The sequence below is a fragment of the Triticum urartu genome, chromosome 3A (genome assembly GCF_056163025.1).
Source record: "Triticum urartu cultivar PI428250 chromosome 3A, HENAU_Tu73, whole genome shotgun sequence".
Classification (NCBI taxonomy): Eukaryota; Viridiplantae; Streptophyta; class Magnoliopsida; order Poales; family Poaceae; genus Triticum; species Triticum urartu.
The window spans coordinates 587,275,121-587,295,747 of record NC_141875.1 but is presented as its reverse complement, the minus strand read 5'-3'; positions in this window follow the sequence as shown (position 1 = coordinate 587,295,747).

Here is a 20,627-nt window from a genome sequence, read left to right as displayed (position 1 = left end):
AGATCTGAACCTATTATGTTTTCATCAATATATGAGAGTTCTTGATACCATCTTGCAAGTGTATAGTCACCTATTATGTGTTATGATCCGTTGACCCCAAAGTGACAATAATCGGGATACTTACCGGTGATGACTGTAGTTTGGGGAGTTCATGTATTCACTATGTGTTAGTGCTTTGGTCCAGTACTCTATTAAAAGGAGGCCTTAATATCCCTTAGTTTCCAATAGGACCCCGCTACCACGGGAGGGTAGGATAAAAGATGTCATGCAAGTTCTTTTCCATAAACACGTATGACTATATTCGGAATACATGCCTACATTACATTGATGAACTGGAGCTAGTTCTGTGTCACCCTAGGTTATGAATGTTACATGATTGATCGCATCCGGCATAATTCTCCATCACCTATCCAATGCCTACGAGCTTTCCATACATTGTTCTTTGCTCATTTACTTTTCCGTTGCTACTGTTACAATCACTATAAAACCCAAAAATATTACTTTTGCTACCGTTACTTTTTGCCGCCGTTACCACTACTATCATATTACTTTGCTACTAAATACCTTGCTGCAGATATTAAGTTTCCAGGTATGGTTGAATTGACAACTCAGCTACTAATACTTGAGAATATTCTTTGGCTTGCCTTGTGTCGAATCAATAAATTTGGGTTGAATACTCTACCCTTGAAAACTGTTGTGATCCCATATACTTGTGGGTTATCATTATTTATATTTCCTTATATCATGATAAATGTTTATTATTCATGCTACAATTGTATTAACCGAAAACTTAGTACATGTGTTAATACATAGACAAGCAGAATGTCACTAGTATGCCTCTACTTGACTAGCTCGTTGAATCAATGATGGTTATGTTTCCTAACCATGGACATGAGTTGTCATTTGATTAACGAGATCACATCATTAGAGAATGATGTGATTGACTTGACCCATCCATTAGCTTTGCACGATGATCGTTTAGTTTGTTGCTATTGCTTTCTCCATAACTTATACATGTTCCTATGACTATGAGATCATGCAACTCCTGAATACCGGAGGAATAATTTGTGTGCTACCAAACGTCACAACGTAACTGGGTGATTATAAATGTGCTCTACAGGTGTCTCCGATGGTGTTTGTTGAGTTGGCATAGATCGAGATTAAGATTTGTCACTCCGATTGTCGGAGAGGTATTTGTGGGCCCTCTCGGTAATGCACATCAATATAAGCCTTGCAAGCAATGTGACTAATGAGTTAGTTGCGGGATGATGCATTACGAAACGAGTAAAGAGACTTGCCGGTAATGAGATTGATAGGTATTGAGATACCGACGATCGAATCTCGGGCAAGTAACATACCGATGACAAAGGGAACAACGTATATCGTCATGCGGTTTGACCGATAAAGATCTTCGTAGAATATTGATACGTCTCCGTCGTATCTATAATTTTTGATTGTTCCATGCCAGTATTATTCAACTTTCATATACTTTTGGCAACTTTTTATACTATTTTTGGGACTAACATATTGATCCAGTGCCCAGTGCCAGTTCCTGTTTGTTGCATGTTTTTTGTTTCGCAGTAAATCCATATCAAACGGAGTCCAAACGGGATAAAAACTGACGGAGATTTTTTTTGGAATATGTGTGATTTTTGGGAAGAAAAATCCACGCGAGACGATGCTTGAGGGGGCCACGAGGCAGGGGGCGCGCCCCAGGGGGGGCAGGCGTGCCCCTGACCCTCGTGGCCACCACGTAAGGCGGTTGATGCCCTTCTTTCGCCGCAAGAAAGCTAATATCCGGATAGAGATCGTGTTAAAATTTCAGCCCAATCGGAGTTACGGATCTCCGGGAATATAAGAAACGATGAGGGCAGAATCTGAGAACGCAGAAACAGGGAGAGACAGAGAGACATATCCAATCTCGGAGGGGCTGTCGGCCCTCCCATGCCATGGAGGCCAAGGACCAAAGGGGAAACCCTTCTCCCATCTAGGGAGGAGGTCAAGGAAGAAGAAGAAGAAGAAGAAGAAGAAGGGGGCCCCTATCCCCTTCTCTTTCGGTGGCGCCGGAACGCTGTCGTGGCCATCATCATCATCACCGCAATCTTCACCAACAACTTCACTGCCATCATCACCAACTCTTCCCCCCTCTATGCAGCGGCGTAACCCCTCTTTTACCCGCTGTAATCTCTACTTAAACATGATGCTCAATGCTATATATTATTTCCCAATGATGTATGGCTATCCTATGATGTTTGAGTAGATTCGTTTTGTCCTATGGGTTAATTGATGATCGTGATTGGTTTGAGTTGCATGTTTTATTATTGGTGATGTCCTATGGTGCTCTCCGTGTCGCGCAAGCGTGAGGGATTCCCGCTGTAGGGTTTGCAATATGTTCATGATTTGCTTATGGTGGGTGGCGTGAGTGACAGAAGCACAGACCCGAGTAAGTAGGTTGTTTGCGTATGGGATAAAGAGGACTTGATACTTTAATGCTATGGTTGGGTTTTACCTTAATGATCTTTAGTAGTTGCGGATGCTTGCTAGAGTTCCAATCATAAGTGCATATGATCCAAGTAGAGAAAGTATGTTAGCTTATGCCTCTCCCTCAAATAAAATTGCAATAATGATTACCGGTCTAGTTATCGATTGCCTAGGGACAAATAACTTTCTCGTGACAACCAGCTCTCTACTAAAACTAACTTAGTTGTGTCTTTATCTAAACATCCCCTACTTTTTATTTACATGTTCTTTATTATCTTGCAAACCTATCCAACAACACCTAAAAAGTACTTCTAGTTTCATACTTGTTCTAGGTAAAGCGAACATCAAGTGTGCGTAGAGTTGTATCGGTGGTCGATAGAACTTGAGGGAATATTTGTTCTGCCTTTAGCTCCTCGTTGGGTTCGACACTCTTACTTATCGAAAACTATTGCGATCCCCTATACTTCTGGGTTATTAAGACCTTTTTCTGGCCCCCTCCTCAATTTCCGCGCCGCCAGCCACCTCCTACCTGCAACCGCCGCCCCTCTCCTCGGAATCCGTGCCCGGCCAGCCCTCCGCCGCCAAGTGGCATGCCACCATTGGCCGCGCCGCCGCAGCCGACGCCCGTGGCCAACCGGACGCCGCCACGTCACCCTTCCAGTGCCCCATCCGCCGCGGCCCGCCCGAGCCCATCCGGGGCCCGAGCGCCGCCCGCGCTCGCCGCCCGTCCCGCCCCCCTGCTCCAGCCCCGCCGCCTGGGAGCCCCGACCCCGCCGCCTCGTACCCGCACCACCGTGTCAGCCCCGCCGCCTCGTACCCGCACCACCGTGTCAGCCCCGCCGCCTCCGGCCACCGGCCCTCGTCGTCGCCGGCGAGCGCCGCCACCATCTCAGGTGAGCAGCGCCCCATCCTGCTCCTTTCGCTGCCACCATCTCCCTTCCTCTTATCTCTCTCTAACCTCTCTCTCCCTGTGCCATGTACACCGCCGCCTGAGCTCGAAAACGCCCTGCTGTACCTCGTCGGCCCCTCCTCCGGCCGAATCCGAACGCCCTCCTGCTAGATCCGTCCATCCCCGTCGTCCGCCGGCCCTCTCCGCGCTGCGCCTCCATCCCCATCGCCGGCCATCGCCGCCCCTGCCTTCCCTCGATCCAGTGGGATCGGGGAGGAGGACGAGGTGCCTCTGGGCCCCGTGGGCCGCGACCCACCCGAGGCCCAGCGCTCCAGCGGGCCTCCTCAACTAGCCGGCCTGCCGACCTCCTCCCACCAAACTGGGCCGAGCCCATGGTGAGGGCACACCCCCAGCGCCCCCGCTTGTTTTTTTACTTGTTGGGCCAGCTAGATACGGCCCATTTCATGTTTTCTTCCATAGAACGTTTTTCCTATTTTTTCCAGAGAGAGCAGTTTTTTTAGAAAACCCCTTAATGTTCATGCATATAATAACTTCATAACCGTGCATCGGATTAAAATGATTTATATATGAAAAATGCTTAGAATTGTGTCTAGTTTCATAATATCCAACTTTCAACCATGTTTAAAATGTTTAACTTGCTGTTTGCATTAATTTGCTCATGTGCCAAGTTAAAATGTTTTATTTCATAACTAAATAACCGTAGCTCCAAACTTAACAAACTTTATATGTAAATGGGGTAGAAGAATGCCTAGTTTAACATGGTGGCATTACTTTGCATGTTTAAGAACTCTAAAATATGGTTTAGGGAAGAACAGTACCAAACCTAAAATATGCATATGAGGATTTTCCGGAATTGTTGTTTGTTGTTCCGGCCTCATTTAAACTTGTCTAGATAGGTAGTTTCCATATGCTTCACCCTCTTGCCATGTTAATCAACATTTAATTTTGTTGGGTACATAAACGAGAGTGAACTAAATATTTGTTGTGGTGTTCCGTCAATATGCAACCCGTTGCATATTGAGCTCCACTTAATTTGTAGTTTTGGTTGTTGCACTTTGCCATGCCATGCCTCTTTAAACCGGACATGCATCATACTAGATTGTGCATCATGCCATGTTTATGTGATGGTTGTTTATTATGTTGCTTGCTTCTTTCCGGGTTGCTTCTATCGTTAGCTTTGGTTTTGTTCCGGAGTTGTGGGGATCCATTCGACTATGTCCATTTGTCTTCTTCATGGACTCGTTCTTCTTCCTTGCGGGATCTCAGGCAAGATGACCATACCCTCGAAATCACTTCTATCTTTGCTTGCTAGTTGCTTGCTCTATTGCTATGTCGCGCTACCTACCACTTGTTATATCATGCCTCCCATAATGCCATGTCAAGCCTCTAACCCACCTTTCTAGCAAACCGTTGTTTGCCTATGTTACCACTTTTGCTCAGCCCCTCTTATAGCGTTGTTAGTTGCAGGTGAAGTTGAAGTTTGTTCCATGTTGGAACATGGATATGTTGGGATATCACAATATCTCTTATTTAATTAATGCATCTATATACTTGGTAAAGGGTGGAAGGCTCAGCCTTATGCCTGGTGTTTTGTTCCACTCTTGTTGCCCTAGTTTCTGTCATACCGGTGTTATGTTCCTTGATTTTGTGTTCCTAACGCGGTTGGGTGTTATGGGAAACCCTTGACAGTTCACTTTGAATAAAACTCCTCCAGCAAGGCCCAACCTTGGTTTTACATTTGCCTAACAACCTATTGCCCTTCCCTTGAGTCGGCCAACCTGAGGGTCATCTTTATTTTAAACCCCCTGGGCCAGTGCTTCTCTAAGTGCTGGTCCGAACTAGAGTCCTTTGCAGCGCCACCTCGGGGAAACTTGAGGGCTGGTTTTAGTTGTACGGAGTGCTCATCCGGTGTTGCCCTGAGAACGAGATATGTGCAACTCCTATCGGGATTGTCGGCGCATCAGGCGGTCTTGCTGGTCTTGTTTTAGCATTGTTGAAATATCTTGTGACCGGGATTCCGAGACTGGTCGGGTCTTTTCGGGAGAAGGAATATCCTTCGTTGACCGTGAGAGCTTGAAATGGGCTAAGTTGGGACACCCCTGCAGGGTTTAAACTTTCGAGAGCCGTGCCCGCGGTTATGTGGCAGATGGGAATTTGTTAATATCCGGTTGTAGAGAACTTGACACTTGACTTAACTAAAATGCATCAATCGTGTGTGTAGCTATGATGGTCTCTTTCCGGCGGAGTCCGGGAAGTGAACACGGTTCTTGTGTTATGCTTGAACGTAAGAAGTTTCAGGATCACTTCTTGATCACTTATAGCTTCTCGGCCGTGCTTTGCTTTGCTTCTCTTCTCGCTCTTAGTTTGTGTATGTTAGCCACCATATATGCTTAGTGCTTGCTATAGCTACACCTCATTACCCTATCCTACCCGTAAGCTTAAATAGACTTGATCTCGCGGGTGTGAGATTGCTGAGTCCTCGTGGCTCACAGATACTTCCAAATAGTTGCAGGTGCCGATGATATCAGTGCAGGTGGCGCAACTGAGCTCAAGTGGGAGCTCGATGAAGATCGTGTTCGTTGTGCTGTTCCGTTTCCAGTTGATCAGTAGTGGAGCCCAGTCGGGATGATCGGGGATCTAGCATTTGGGGTGTCTTTCTTTTATTTTGGTTCCATAGTCGGACCTTGTTTGTATTCTGGATGATGTATGTTTAACTTGTATTTGTGTGAAGTGGCGATTGTAAGCCAACTCTTTATCCCTTTCTTATTCAGTACATGGGATTGTGTGAAGATTACCCCTCTTGCGACAAACCTACCATGCGGATATGCCTCTAAGTCGTGCCCCGGCATGTGGGAGATATAGTCGCATTGTGGGTGTTACAAGTTGGTATCGGAGCCAGGTTCCCCGACTTAGGATCCCCCTGCTTGATCGAATCGCTGACATTGTTGAGTCTAGAACAAAATGTTTTGAGTCTTAGGATTATATATATCAGAGAGTAGGATTCTTTTTACTCCTCAGCCCCTTCGTCGCTCTGGTGAGGCCTCCTGACGTAGAAGTTTTGACTTTTCTCTCCTCAAATTTCACTAATTTTTTTAGGATCACACGGGTATCTTGGAATCGTTTCAATGGTTTTGTGACGAGAACATTGTTCTTGGTGCCTCCTGACATTTAGGGATTGTGGCAGTGTCCCGGGGAGTTGAGCTCTGAGGTGTTGTCATCACAATTTTATCGTTGCAGTTCTGGAATACCTGAGTTCGCCGACATCGAAAATCTATTTTATGCAGTTGTTGGTGAGATAACCTCGACGCCACCCAGTACTGGGGCGGGAGTTCGGGAGTATTGCCATAACTCGTATAACGGATGCTTTTCGAAGGTTGAGGTACACGATTTCCGAAGTTTTCTTCGTTATGTGCTGAAGGATGGATATAGCTGGATGTAGGTATTGCAAGTTTTGGGTGAGATATTATGCTTCCCCTGTATCCCCAGTACCTGGTTGCATAACCAGAAAGTTTCGGGAGTTTATAAGTGGGAATTCAAGTATATCGTAGGATATCTTTCAAACATACACATGATACGATATGGGATCTATCATATGTTTGTTCCGGCTTATTTTGCAAGCCAATCATTTGTTTTGTTTTTCAGTTGTGGTATTCGAGTTGCTTCGAAGTCAATGTTGATTCCATACCTTTCCTAAGCGGTGTTCTCATATTCCTATGTGAATATAAATCCTTCTTGATCTTCGAGTTTTCCATCTCAATTTCTTCTGAACCGGTGTGTCTCTCTTCAAGTGGATCCAATCTTTTTCAACATCCGCAAGATCAACTCAAGTCTTCTCAACGTTGTTTGTTTCATCCGTCCCAAGTTGCCTTTGTTTTCCTGCCCTCCCACCCTTTTGTTTCTTTGAGGACTCAGATTTCTTATTCAAGTATCCTTTTACTAATGGGAAGTCTCTCCATTCCTTTCCGTCCATGTTCTTATCCGGTGATTCTCAAGAAGATTCTAACGGAGCTTCAAGTTTAGCATTCTTCATTCCTTTTCTTTTCCGGTGGATTTAATTCAAGCTTCGGTGTTGAGCATATTCCTTTCATTTGTCCAATGTTTTTCCATATCGGTGCACCTCTTAATCATCCACTTTTCGCTATTCAATTGTTCCGGTGTGCTGAAGATATCTCAGAAGATTCAAGTTTCCATTCTCAATTCGCTCAAGTTCTTTTGAGGATGTTATCTCATTCAAGCCATTTAAATCAACCGGGTCAATCTCCTTTTCAAGTAACCATTTCAACGGTGTATCTTTTGAGTAGGCCCTAACCCACTGGTCTTTTCCCAGGATCTTACCTGACTCTTCTAATTTTCCCGGAGTTACTCTCAAATTCTTTTCCAAGTTGACGTAAGAATGAATTATCATCAGTCATATGTATTTCTCCAAGATCTTCCAAATTCTTTTCATCGTTGGTTCAACCTTTCTAATTTTCATCCCGGAGTATCTCAACAATTTGTGGTGGTGTTTCTCATCGTCATTCTCTGCTTTTGAAGACTGAAGAAGTGTTTCCTCTAAATCTTGGTCCGTTCTCTCGAAGATTCATGGCTCTAGCATTATGCCATCCTCTCATAATTTTTTTTGATTGTGAGAATTCTTTTCACCCATACGGAGCAATTCAAGAGTCTTTTCAGTTTGATTCTCCGGAGCCCATCATCTCGGAATTATTCATTCCAGCTTTCAGCTCTCGTTCTCCAAATCTTACCGGTGCATCATTCAAGTATTCTCTAGTCATCTCATGACCTCTTCGTTCACTTGTATCTAAATTCCCTCAAGTATCTTCATTCGTTCTCTAATTCTTCCCGGTGTTTCGTTATCTTTTCTTTGTTCATATTCAATTCTTATGATGGTTCGTTCAAGAGTTCTCTTCCTTGGTTATCATATCAATTCATTCGTTGTTTCCAAATCCTACCGGTGGTTCGTTGAAGACCTTCTCAAGTTTGCGCTATATCTATCTTAAGCCTTCCTACGAGAATAAGTAGTATGCCAAATCTGTTGCTTGTCATCAATTTAATTGATGAAGGATAAGCATAATGTAATTCTTATTCTTGTTTCATCCAAGTAAATTAATTCCTTATTCCGGAGGTTCATCAAATTCCAGGTTTCAATTGTTCATCTTTTCTTTTCCGGAGTTCCAAGTTTTTTTTCTTGGCTATATCATCGCGAAGCTCCATCTAAATCATTGCAAGGATTCACCTTGTGTTTTCAACTTCTCTTTCTTTTTATCATCATTTTATTACCGGAGTTCTTCATGGAGGCTCTACATGGTGGTTCATCAAGGATTCCTTCCATCCTTCAATTTTCCTCAAGATTTCTCTCGAAGTTATGTTCCACTAAGCTATACTGTAAAATGAACATGGTGCTCAACACATGTCTTGTTTTGAGGAGTTCAAGCATTCTTCATCTTGCATTCCGAAGTGCAATTCTTTCTACCTTATGTTTTGAGGTGGTGTTATCTCATTCTTGATAATTCTCCTTTGTGTTTCATGATTCACAAGTTTTCAAGAGTGACATATCTAAAATCCATCATTTTTCTCTTCGCTCAAGACATCTTTTCAATCCATCAATCTATTCATTGAAGTTATCTTGGGTTATATTTCACCTAAAGCTTTCCCTCAGGATTGTTGCTATTATGGTGCTTATCAATGACCCAAGTTCTACATTCATCCTCCCGATGATATAAGTTTCTCGTCTCCTTGTGATGTCAATTCAATCTATTGTTTTTGTTAGTGGCAGAATTTCACCTCATAGTTTTGAGATGTTCTCCATAAGCCCACTACAAGCTTGTTCTTTTCGTTGTTGGTTTTTCAACAACTCCGCTTGACCCTTCTCCTAAAGATGCTTTTTCAAGCTCATTTGAGGTAGAAGATGTTGTTTTCTTCTCCATTCCTTTAATTCCATTCTTTCATTTCTTCCGGAGGCTTTGTGATGTTGTTCTATTCAACCCATTATCTCATTTTTGTCAATGATCATGTTCTTTTCTTTGCTTATCCATTCAACTGGAGTGTCGTGTCCAACATTCAAGTTCTCTCATCTTATCATGTTTTGCCCCCCTTCCCAACCGGAGTGTTGTCCGAAATCTTTCTTACCCCTTGTGCCATTCTTTCAATAGTTCCGGTGGCAGTGTGTTGTTGATTTCATCAAGTACCCTCTCATCTTTTCAAGTTCATGTTCAATTCCATCCATTTACAATCGGAGTGTTGTCCAAATGATATCATTCTTATTCCTTCTCTATCTTGTTTTTAACCGGAGTGGTTTCAATATCTATCTTGCCACTTAACCTCTAGATTCTAGTCGTATCCCATGTTCCTCTTTTCTAACAGAGTGTTTTCTACTTTGTTCATCTTCATTGTATTCTTTCTCTCAATTTATACAACCTCTCAAGGCTCGTGGTATCACTCATTTGTCAAAGAAGCAACTTTGTTTTACCTCTTCCTCTTCCGTTTTCTCTCTGGTGCCATCCTAGATCTCGGGACGAGATCCTCTTGTAGTGGTGGAGTGTTGTGACGCCCCAAGACCGATGTGCCAGGTGTCTTCCAGTTATTCGTTGTTGTTGCCTTGTCATTTGCTTGCACGTCGCATCTTGCCATGTCAACATATGCATTGCATCATCATGTTTTCAAAACTTGCATTCGTCCGGGTTCCTCCAGTTCCTTTCGTTGTCCGTTCTGAGCCCAGACACACTTGCACGCGCTCGAGGCACGTCCAAAATATTATTTTATAAGTGGCCTAAAAATATTCTCGGAATGGGATGAAAGTTGGCGTGCGGTGTTATTATAGTGTAGGTAGACCGCCTGTCAAGTTTTGCCGCCCCTGCCTTCCCTCGATCCAGTGGGATCGGGGAGGAGGACGAGGTGCCTCTGGGCCCCGTGGGCCGCGACCCACCCGAGGCCCAGCGCTCCAGCGGGCCTCCTCAACCAGCCGGCCTACCGACCTCCTCCCACCGAACTGGGCCGAGCCCATGGTGAGGCCACACGCCCAGCGCCCCCTCTTGTTTTTTTACTTGTTGGGCCAACTAGATACGGCCCGTTTCATGTTTTTTCCATAGAACATTTTCCCATTTTTCCAGAGAGAGCAGTTTTTCAGAAAAACCCTTAATGTTCATGCATATAATAACTTCAGAACCGTGCATCGGATTTAAATGATTTATATATGAAAAATGCTTAGAATTGTGTCTAGTTTCATAATATCCAACTTTCAACCATGTTTAACTTGTTGTTTGCATTAATTTTCTCATATGCCATGTTAAAATGTTTTATTTCATAACTAAATAACCGTAGCTCCAAACTTAACAAACTTTATATGTAAATAGGGTATAAGAATGCCTAGTTTAACATGGTGGCATTACTTTGCATGTTTAACAACTCTAAAATATGGTTTAGGGAAGAACAGTACCAAACCTAAAATATGCATATGAGGATTTTCCGGAATTGTTGTTTGTTGTTCCGGCCTCATTTAAACTTGTCTAGATAGGTAGTTTTCATATGCTTCACCCTCTTGCCATGTTAATCAACATTTAATTTTGTTGGGTACATAAACGAGAGTGAACTAAATATTTGTTGTGGTGTTCCGTCAATATGCAACCCGTTGCATATTGAGCTCCACTTAATTTGTAGTTTTGGTTGTTGCACTTTGCCATGCCATGCCTCTTTAAACCGGAAATGCATCATACTTGATTGTGCATCATGCCATGTTTATGTGATGGTTGTTTATTATCTTGCTTGCTTCTTTCCGGGTTGCTTCTCTCGTTAGCTTCGGTTTCGTTCCGGAGTTGTGGGGATCCGTTCAACTACGTCTGTTTGTCTTCTTCATTGACTCGTTCTTCTTCCTTGCGGAATCTCAGGCAAGATGACCATACCCTCGAAATCACTTCTATCTTTGCTTGCTAGTTGCTCGCTCTATTGCTATGTCGCGCTACCTACCACTTGTTATATCTTGCCTCCCATACTGCCATGTCAAGCCTCTAACCCACCTTTCCTAGCAAACTGTTGTTTGCCTATGTTACTGCTTTTGCTCAGCCCCTCTTATAGCGTTGTTAGTTGCAGGTGAAGTTGAAGTTTGTTCCCTGTTGGAACATGGATATGTTGGGATATCACAATATCTCTTATTTAATTAATGCATCTATATACCTGGTAAAGGGTGGAAGGCTCGGTCTTATGTCTGGTGTTTTGTTCCACTCTTGCCGCCCTAGTTTCCGTCATACCAGTGTTATGTTCCTTGATTTTGCGTTCCTAACGCGGTTGGGTGTTATGGGAACCCCTTTACAGTTCACTTTGAATAAAACTCCTCCAGCAAGGCCCAACCTTGGTTTTACATTTGCCTAACAACCTATTACCCTTCCCTTGGGTCGGCCAATCCGAGGGTCATCTTTATTTTAAACCCCCCCGGGCCAGTGCTTCTCTAAGTGTTGGTCCGAACTAGAGTCCTTTGCAGCGCCACCTCAGGGAAACTTGAGGGCTGGTTTTAGTTTTATGGAGTGCTCATCCGGTGTTTCCCTGAGAACGAGATGTGTGCAGCTCCTATCGGGATTGTTGACGCATCGGGCGGTCTTGCTGGTCTTGTTTTAGCATTGTCGAAATGTCTTGTAACCAGGATTCCGAGACTGATCGGGTCTTTCCAGGAGAAGGAATATCCTTCGTTGACCGTGAGAGCTTGTGATGGGCTAAGTTGGGACACCCCTGCAGGGTTTAAACTTTTGAGAGCCGTGCCCACGGTTTGTGGCAAATGGAAATTTGTTAATGTCCGGTTGTAGAGAACTTGACACTTGACTTAACTAAAATGCATCAACCGTGTGTGTAGCCGTGATGGTCTCTTTTCGGCGGAGTCCGGAAAGTGAACACGGTTCTTGTGTTATGCTTGAACATAAGTAGTTTCAGGATCACTTCTTGATCACTTATAGCTTCCCGACCGTGCTTTGCTTTGCTTCTCTTCTCGCTCTTATTTTGCGTATGTTAGCCACCATATATGCTTAGTGCTTGCTGTAGCTCCACCTCGTTATCCTATCCTACCCATAAACTTAAATAGACTTGATCTCGCGGGTGTGAGATTGCTGAGTCCTCATGGCTCACAGATACTTCCAAATAGTTGCAGGTGCCGATGATACCAGTGCAGGTGGCGCAACTGAGCTCAAGTGGGAGCTCGATGAGGATCGTATTCGTTGTGTTGTTTCGTTTCCAGTTGATTAGTAGTGGAGCCTAGTCGGGACGATCGGGGATCTAGCATTTGGGGTGTCTTTCTTTTATTTTGGTTCCGTAGTCGGACCTTGTTTGTATTCTGGATGATGTATGTTTAACTTGTATTTGTGTGAAGTGGCGATTGTAAGCCAACTATTTATCCCTTTCTTATTCAGTACATGGGATTGTGTGAAGATTACCCCTCTTGCGACAAACCTACCATGCGGCTATGCCTCTAAGTCGTGCCCCGACACGTGGGAGATATAGCCGCATTGTGGGTGTTACAGGCAGGCCGCACGCCCCCTCCCCCCTCTGGTCCGAATTGGACTAGGAAGGGGGCGCCGCCCCCCTTTCCTTCCTCCCTCTCTCCCCCTTCCTTCTCTCCTAGTCCAACTAGGGAAGGGGGGAATCCTACTCCCGGTGGGAGTAGGACTCCTCTAGGGCGCGCCATAGAGTGCCGGCCCTCTCCTCCTCCTCCACTCCTTTATATACGGGGGAGGGGGCACCCCATAGACACACAAGTTGATCATTGATCTCTTAGCCATGTTCGGTGCCCCCCTCCACCATAATCCACCTCGGTCATATCGTCGTAGTGCTTAGGCGAAGCCCTGCGCCGGTAGCTTCATCATCATCGTCATCACGCCGTCGTCCTGACGAAGCTCTCCCTCGACACTCTGCTGGATCGAGAGTTCATGGGACGTCACCGAGCCGAACATGTGCAGATTGCGGAGGTGCCGTACTTTTGGTACTAGGATCGATCGGATCGTGAAGACGTACGACTACATCAACCGCATTGTCATAACACTTCCGCTTACGGTCTACGAGGGTACGTGGACAACACTCTTCCCCTCTCATTGCTATGCATCACCATGATAGATCTTGCGTGTGTGTAGGAAATTTTAGAAATTACTGCGTTCCCCAATAGTGGCATCCGAGCCAGTTCTATGCGTAGATTTTATATGCACGAGTAGAACACAAAGGATTTGTGGGCGTGGGTATATACATATTGCTTGTCGTCACTAGTTGATTCTTGATTTGGCGGTATTGTTGGATGAAGCGGCCCAGACCGACATTACGCGTACGCTTACGCGAGACTGGTTCTACCGACGTGCTTCGCACACAGGTGGCTGGTGGGTGTCAGTTTCTCCAACTTTAGTTGAATCGGATTCAATGAACAGGGTTCTTTCTGAAGATCAAAAAGCAATCACTATACCGTGTTGTGGTTTTTGATGCGTAGGTAAGAACTGTTCTTGCTCAGCCCGTAGCAGCCACGTAAAACTTGCAACAACAAAGTAGAGGACGTCTAACTTGTTTTTGCGGGGCATGTTGTGATGTGATATGGTTAAGAAATGATGCTAAATTTTATTATATGAGATAATCATGTTTTGTAACACAGTTATCGGCAACTGGCAGGAGCCATATGGTTGTCGCTTTATTGTATGAAATGCAATCGCCATGTAATTGCTTTACTTTATCACTAAGCGGTACCGATAGTCGTAGAAGCAATAGTTGGTGAGACAACAACGATGCTTCGATGGAGATCAAGGTGTCAAGCCGGTGACGATGGTGATCATGACGGTGCTTTGGAGATGGATATCAAAGGCACAAGATGATGATGGCCATATCATATCACTTATATTGATTGCATGTGATGTTTATCGTTTATGCATCTTATTTTGCTTAATTCGGCGGTAGTATTATAAGATGATCTCTCACTAAAATTCGAGGTATAAGTGTTCTCCCTGAGTATGCACCGTTGCTATAGTTCATCGTGTCGAGACACCACATGATGATCGGGTGTGATAAGCTCTATGTTCACATACAACGGGTGCCAGCCAGTTTTGCACACGGAGAATACTCAGGTTAAACTTGACGAGCCCAGCATATGCAGATATGGCCTCGGAACACTGATACTAAAAGGTCGAGCGTGAATCATATAGTAGATATGATCAACATAGTGATGTTCACCATTGAAAACTACTCCATCTCACGTGATGATCGGACATGGTTTAGTTGATATGGATCATGTGATCACTTAGAAGATTAGAGAGATGTCTATCTAAGTGGGAGTTCTTAAGTAATTTGATTAATTGAACTTTAATTTATCATGAACTTAGTACCTGATAGTATTTTGCATGTCTATGTTGTTATAGATAGATGGCCCGTGTTGTTGTTCCGTTGAACTTTAATGCGTTCCTAGAGAAAGCTAAGTTGAAAGATGAAGGTAGCAACTACACGGATTGGCTCCGTAACTTGAGGATTATCCTCATTGATGCACAGAAGAATTACATCCTGGAAGCACCGCTAGGTGACAAACCCACTACACGAGCAACGCCAGATGTTGTGAACACCTGGCAGAGCAAAGCTGATGACTACTCGATAGTTCAGTGTGCCATGCTTTACGGTTTAGAACCGGGACTTCAATGACGTTTTGAACGTCATGGAGCATATGAGATGTTCCAGGAGTTGAAGTTAACATTTCAAGCAAATGCCCGGATTGAGAGATATGAAGTCTCCAATAAGTTCTACAGCTACAAAATGGAGGAGAATAGTTCTCTTAGTGAACATATACTCAGAATGTCTGGGTACCACAACCACTTGACTCAGCTGGGAGTTAATCTTCCTGATGATAGTGTCATTGACAGAGTTCTTGAATCACTGCCACCAAGCTACAATAGCTTCGTGATGAACTATAATATGCAAGGGATGGATACGACTATTCCCGAGCTCTTCGCAATGCTAAAGGCTGCGGAGAAAGAAATCAAGAAGGAGCATCAAGTGTTGATGGTCAACAAGACCACTAGTTTCAAGAAAAAGGGTAAAGGGAAGAAGGGGAACTTCAAGAAGAACAACAAGCCAGTTGTTGCTCAAGTGAAGAAACCCAAGTCTGGACCTAAGCCTGGAACTTAGTGCTTCTACTGCAAAGGAACTAGTCACTGGAAGCGGAACTGCCCCAAGTATTTGGCGAAGAAGAAGGATGGCAAAGTGAAAGGTGTATTTGATATACATGTTATTGATGTGTACCTTACTAATGCTCGCAGTAGCGCCTGGGTATTTGATACTGGTTTTGTTGCTTATATTTGCAACTCGAAACAGGGGCTATGGATTAAGCGAAGATTGGCTAAGGACGAGGTGACGATGCGCGTGGGAAAAGGTTCCAAAGTCAATGTGATCTCCGTTGGCACGCTACCTCTACATCTACCTTTGGGATTAATTTTAGACCTAAATAATTGCTATTCAGTGCCAGCGTTCAGCATGAACATTATATCTGGATCTTTTTTGATGCGAGACGGTTATTCATTTAAATCAGAGAATAATGGTTGTTCTATTTATATGAGTAATATCTTTATGGTCATGCACCCTTGATGAGTGGTCTATTTTTACTAAATCTTGATAGTAGTGATACACATGTTCATAGTATTGAAGCCAAAAGATGCAGAGTTGATAATGATAGTGCAACTTATTTGTGGCACTGCCGTTTGGGTCATATTGGTGTAAAGCGCATGAAGAAACTCCATTCTGATGGACTTCTGGAATCACTTGATTATGAATCACTTGGTACTTGCGAACCATGCATCATGGGCAAGATGACTAAAACTCCGTTCTCCGAAACAATGGAGCAAGCAACAGAGTTATTGGAAATCATACATACTGATGTATGTGGTCCAATGAACATTGAGGCTCATGGCGGATATTGTTATTTTCTCAACTCCACAGATGATTTAAGAAGATATGGGTATATCTACTTAATGAAACATAAGTCTGAAACATTTGAAAAGTTCAAAGAATTTCAGAGTGAAGTGGAAAATCATCGTAACAAGATAATAAAGTTTCTACGATCTGATCGTGGAGGAGAATATTTGAGTTACGAGTTTGGTCTTCATTTGAAACAATGCGGAATAGTTTCGCAACTCACGCCACCCGGAACACCACAGCATAATGGTGTGTCCGAATGTCGTAATTGTACTTTACTAGATATGGTGCAATCTATGATGTTTCTCACTGATTTACCGCTATCATTTTGGGGTTATGCTTTAGAGACAACCGCATTCACGTTAAATAGGGCACCATCTAAATCCGTTGAGACGACGCCTTATGAACTGTGGTTTGGCAAGAAACCCAAGTTGTCGTTTCTTAAAGTTTGGGGGCTGCGATGCTTATGTGAAGAAGCTTCAACCTGATAAACTCGAACCAAAATTAGAGAAATGTGTCTTCATAGGATACCCAAAGGAGACTGTTGGGTACAACTTCTATCACAGATCCAAAGGCAAGATATTTGTTGCTAAGAATGGATCCTTTCTAGAGAAGGAGTTTCTCTCGAAAGAAGTGAGTGGGAGGAAAGTAAAAGTTGATGAGGTAATTGTACCTGCTCCCTTATTGGAAAGTAGTTCATCACTGAAATCAGTTCCAGTGATTCCTACACCAGTAAGTGAGGAAGCTAATGATGATGATCATGAAACTTCTGATCAAGTTACTACCGAACCTCATAGGTCAACCAGAGTAAGATCCACACCAGAGTGGTACGGTAATCCTGTTCTGGAGGTCATGTTACTTGACCATGATGAACCTACGAACTATGAGAAAGCGATGATGAGCCCAGATTCCACAAAATGGCTTGAGGCCATGAAATCTGAGATGGGATCCATGTATGAGAACAAAGTGTGGACTTTGGTTGACTTGCCCGATGATCGGCAGGCCATAGAGAATAAATGGATCTTCAAGAAGAAGACTGCCGCTGACAGTAATGTTACTGTCTACAAAGCTCGACTTGTTGCAAAAGGTTTTCGACAAGTTCAAGGAGTTGACTACGATGAGACCTTCTCACCCGTAGCGATGCTTAAGTTCGTCCGAATCATGTTAGCAATTGCCGCATTTTATGATTATGAAATTTGGCAAATGGATGTCAAAACTGCATTCCTTAATGGATATCTTAAAGAAGAGTTGTATATGATGCAACCAAAAGGTTTTGTCGATCCAAAAGGTGCTAACAAAGTGTGCAAGCTCTAGCGATCCATTTATGGACTGGTGCAAGCCTCCCGGAGTTGGAATATACGCTTTGATAGTGTGATCAAAGCATATGGTTTTATACAGACTTTTGGAGAAGCATGTATTTACAAGAAAGTGAGTGGGAGCTCTGTACCATTTCCGATATTATATGTAGATGACATATTGTTGATCGGAAATGATACTAAATTTCTGAATAGCATAAAAGGATACTTGAATAAGAATTTTTCAATGAAAGACCTCGGTGAAGCTGCTTATATATTAGGCATCAAGATCTATAGAGATAGATTAAGACGCTTAATTCGACTTTCACAAAGCACATAGCTTGATAAAGTTTTGAAGAAGTTCAAAATGGATCAAGCAAAGAAAGGGTTCTTGCCTGTGTTACAAGGTGTGAAGTTGAGTCAGACTCAATGCCCGACCACTGCAGAAGATAGAGAGAAAATTAAAGGTGTTCCCTATGGTTCAGCCGTAGGCTCTATCATGTATGCAATGATGTGTACCATACCTGATGTGTGCCTTGCTATCAGTTTAGCAGGGAGGTACCAAAGTAATCCAAGAGTGGATCACTCGACAGCGGTCAAGAACATCCTGAAATACCTGAAAAGGACTAAGGATATGTTTCTCGTATATGGAGGTGACAAAGAGCTCATCGTAAATGGTTACATCGATGCAAGCTTTGACACTGATCCAGATGGCTCTAAGTCACAAACCGGATACGTGTTTTTATTAAATGGTGAAGCTGTCAGTTGGTGCAGTTCCAAGCAGAGCGTCGTGGCGGGATCTACGTGTGAAGCGGAGTACATAGCTGCTTCGGAAGCAGCAAATGAAGGAGTCTGGATGAAGGAGTTCATATCCGATCTAGGTGTCATACCTAGTGCATCGGGTCCAATGAAAATCTTTTGTGACAATACTAGTGCAATTGCCTTGGCAAAGGAATCCAGATTTCACAAGAGAACCAAGCACATCAAGAGACGCTCCAATTCCATCTGCGATCAAGTCAAGGAGGGAGACATAGAGATTTGCAAGATACATACGGATCTGAATGTTGAAGACCCATTGACTAAGCCTCTCTCACGAGCAAAACATGATCAGCACCAAGACTCCATGGGTGTTAGAATCATTATAATGTAATCTAGATTATTGACTCTAGTGCAAGTGGGAGAGTAAAAAATGCCCTAGAGGCAATAATAAAGTTGTTATTTATATTTCCTCATATCATGATAAATGTTTATTATTCATGCTAGAATTGTATTAATCGTAAACTTAGTACATGTGTGAATACATAGACAAACAGAATGTCACTACTATGCCTCTACTTGACTAGCTCATTGAATCAATGATGGTTGTGTTTCCTAACCATAGACATGAGTTGTCATTTGATTAACGGGATCACATCATTAGAGAATGATGTGATTGACTTGACCCATCCGTTAGCTTAGCACGATGATCGTTTAGTTTGTTGCTATTACTTTCTCCATAACTTATACATGTTCCTATGACTATGAGATCATGCAACTCCCAAATACCGTAGGAACATTTCGTGTGCTACCAAACGTCACAACGTAACTGTGTGATTATAAAGGTGCTCTACAGGTGTCTCTGATGGTGTTTGTTGAGTTGGCATAGATCGAGATTAGGGATTTGTCACTCCGATTGTCGGAGAGGTATCTCTGGGCACTCTCGGTAATGCACATCAATATAAGCCTTGCAAGCAATGTGACTAATGAGTTAGTTGCGGGATGATGCATTACGGAACGAGTAAAGAGACTTTCCGATAACGAGATTGAACTAGGCATTGAGATACCGACGATCGAATCTCGGGCAAGTAACATACGGATGACAAAGGGAACAACGTATATCGTTATGCGGTTTGACCGATAAAGATCTTCGTAGAATATGTGGGAGCCAATATGAACATCCAGGTTCCGCTATTGGTTATTGACCGGAGACGTGTCTCGGTCATGTCTACATAGTTCTTGAACCCGTAGGGTCCGCACGCTTAACGTTCGGTGACGATCGGTATTATGAGTTTATGTGTTTTGATGTACCGAAGGTAGTTTGGAGTCCTGGATGTTATCACTGACATGACGAGGAGTCTCAAAATGGTCGAGACATGAAGATCGATATATTGGATGACTATGTTTGGACATCGAAAAGATTTCGAGAGAGTTTGGGCATATATCGGAGTACCGGGGGGTTACCGGAACCCCCGGAGAGTATATGGGCCCTAATGGGTTTTAGTGGAGAGAGAGAGAGAGATGCAGCCAGGGAAGGCCGCGCGCCCCCTCCCCCTCTGGTCCGAATTGGACTAGGAAGGGAGGGGCGGCGCCCCCTTTCCTTCCTCCCTCCCCCCTCCTTCTCTCCTAGTCCAACTAGGGAAGGGGGAATCCTACTCCCGGTGGGAATATGACTCCTCCAGGGCGCGCCATAGAGGGCCGGCCCTCTCCCCCTTCTCCACTCCTTTATATACGGGGAGGGGGCACCCCATAGACACACAAGTTGATCATTGATCTCTTAGCCGTGTGCGGTGCCCCCTCCACCATAATCCACCTCGGTCATATCGTCGTAGTGCTTAGACGAAGCCCTGCGTCGGTAGCTTCATCATGACCATCATCACGCCGTCGTGCTGACGAAGCTCTCCCTCGACACTTAGCTGGATCGAGAGTTCGTGGGACGTCACCAAGCCGAACGTGTGCAGATTGCGGAGTTGCCGTACTTTCGGTACTAGGATCGGTCGGATCGTGAAGACGTACGACTACATCAACCGCGTTGTCATAACGCTTCCGCTTACGGTCTACGAGGGTACGTGGACAACACTCTTCCCCTCTCGTTGCTATGCATCACCATGATAGATCTTGCGTGTGCGTAGGAAATTTTTGAAATTACTGCGTTCCCCAACAACAACCTCCACCGTCAACGACGGTAGCCTATCGGACACAATAGCAGGAGCATACCAGGCCCGTGGGCCCACAGGCCCGGCCGGGACCTCCACGGCCGTAAAGCTCTCGTCATCGCGCTG